Source organism: Eptesicus fuscus, chromosome 6 (assembly GCF_027574615.1).
Source record: "Eptesicus fuscus isolate TK198812 chromosome 6, DD_ASM_mEF_20220401, whole genome shotgun sequence".
Lineage (NCBI taxonomy): Eukaryota > Metazoa > Chordata > Mammalia > Chiroptera > Vespertilionidae > Eptesicus > Eptesicus fuscus.
This window is the reverse complement of record NC_072478.1, coordinates 60,416,888-60,418,584: the sequence shown is the minus strand read 5'-3', so window position 1 is coordinate 60,418,584 and position 1,697 is coordinate 60,416,888.

The following is a 1,697-nucleotide window of genomic DNA, read 5'->3' as shown; positions in this document are numbered from 1 at the left end:
CTCATTTTATTGACATGTCCTAAGTCAAAACAAAGCCTCTCTCTAGTTTGTGACACTCTATTTCTCAGTAATATCTCTAATTTATCGAACAGGGCTGTTCAATAGAACTTTCCGCAATGATGGAAATGTCCATAAAATAACTACCAGCCATATGTGGCTATTAAGCATTTGAAATGTGGCAAGTGCAAGTGAAGAACTGAATTTTTAATTTTATTGCATTTTAATTCACTTAAATAGCCACATGTGTCTGGTGGCTACCCTACACGACAACAACCTCTCTAGATAAAGTAACCTCTGCCAGGCATTCAAGTACTCACTTATTCATCGGAGTTGTATTGCCAACCAAGTTATTAAGCACATCTTCCTTCATAGACTTCATTTTCTTCATATTAATATTCTAATCTCTTAATGAAGAAAACATAAAAGGTTAAATTATCAAACCAGACTCACATGAATACAGAGTTTCAAGCTCTACCAATAATTTTGAATTTTAAAAGAAGCCATGGCCCAGGCAAAGCAAGATGTCAGGATCCCTAGTGCAGCTCCCCTGGTGCTTTTCTCACCACATCAGAAACCTCCTGCCCTCCTTAACAAAAGAGATCACTAATGATGTGTGTAACTACAGTACTTACTCATAGAGACCTATAAAATAGCTCCACTTTATACCCAAATAGCTTTCATGACATTTCCTAATAATCTATGTGTACACGTCCATAGATTCCATTTCCCCAAAGCCCAGACTGCCATAAGCAATCAACAAACCAGGTGCATCTGCTCAAAGCAGATAAAAGACTTAGATAAAAGACTCTTCCAGGACTGAATACCTTAGTGTGTTTCCAAAGAGTTCCGTAATTAGAATGTTTATAAGAAGACTTGACTGGGTAGCCTTTATTCCTTCTTGGAGGCATTTTCAGGTAAAGGGAGAGAATGGATTGAAGTGTGGTGTGTTCATGGATGTTGTTGAGTCCTAACTTACATGCATCCAACAGTTAGGCAGCTATGTTGGAATGTATTTATTACTGGTTAAGCAGCATCCCAGATGCAGGTCCATATTTGGTCCAAGTTCAATAATCCCAGAGGAGCACTGAAAATGAAATGTTAATATTGGCTGCAGGTTACCTATACTATAGAGATCTAGACTTTTTTTTCTAATGTTCAACATGGAAGCCACATGTGGCAATTCAGCACTTGAAATCTGGCCAGTTGAAATTGAAGTCTACTCTAAGTATAAAATGCTCACCACATTTTAAAGATTTAGCACTAAAAAGGAATGTAAACTATTTCATTAATAATTTTAATATTGATTACATGCTTAAGTAAAATATTTTGCACATATTTTGTTAAATAAAATATACTATTACAATTAATTCTATTATTTATTTTTACTTTTTTAATGTCCCTATAAGAACTTTTAAATTTCATATGTGGATTGCCTTTTGTGACTCATTGTATTTCTATCAGGCAGCACTGATCTAAAATATTGTATTTCTAATACCTTTAGTGTATTAAAATTCAAGCCTCTTCGTGATCTCTTCAAATTCCCAGATGTTACATTTGCACGGCACTTTCCTCAAATACTTCCTCTATACACAGTTTTGCTCTATCTTAGCTCAGCCAAAAATTCATAACCTTCATTAGTTATTAATTTAAAATAAAAGATTTATAAATGTAGAAACATTACTGACTAATTTATGTGC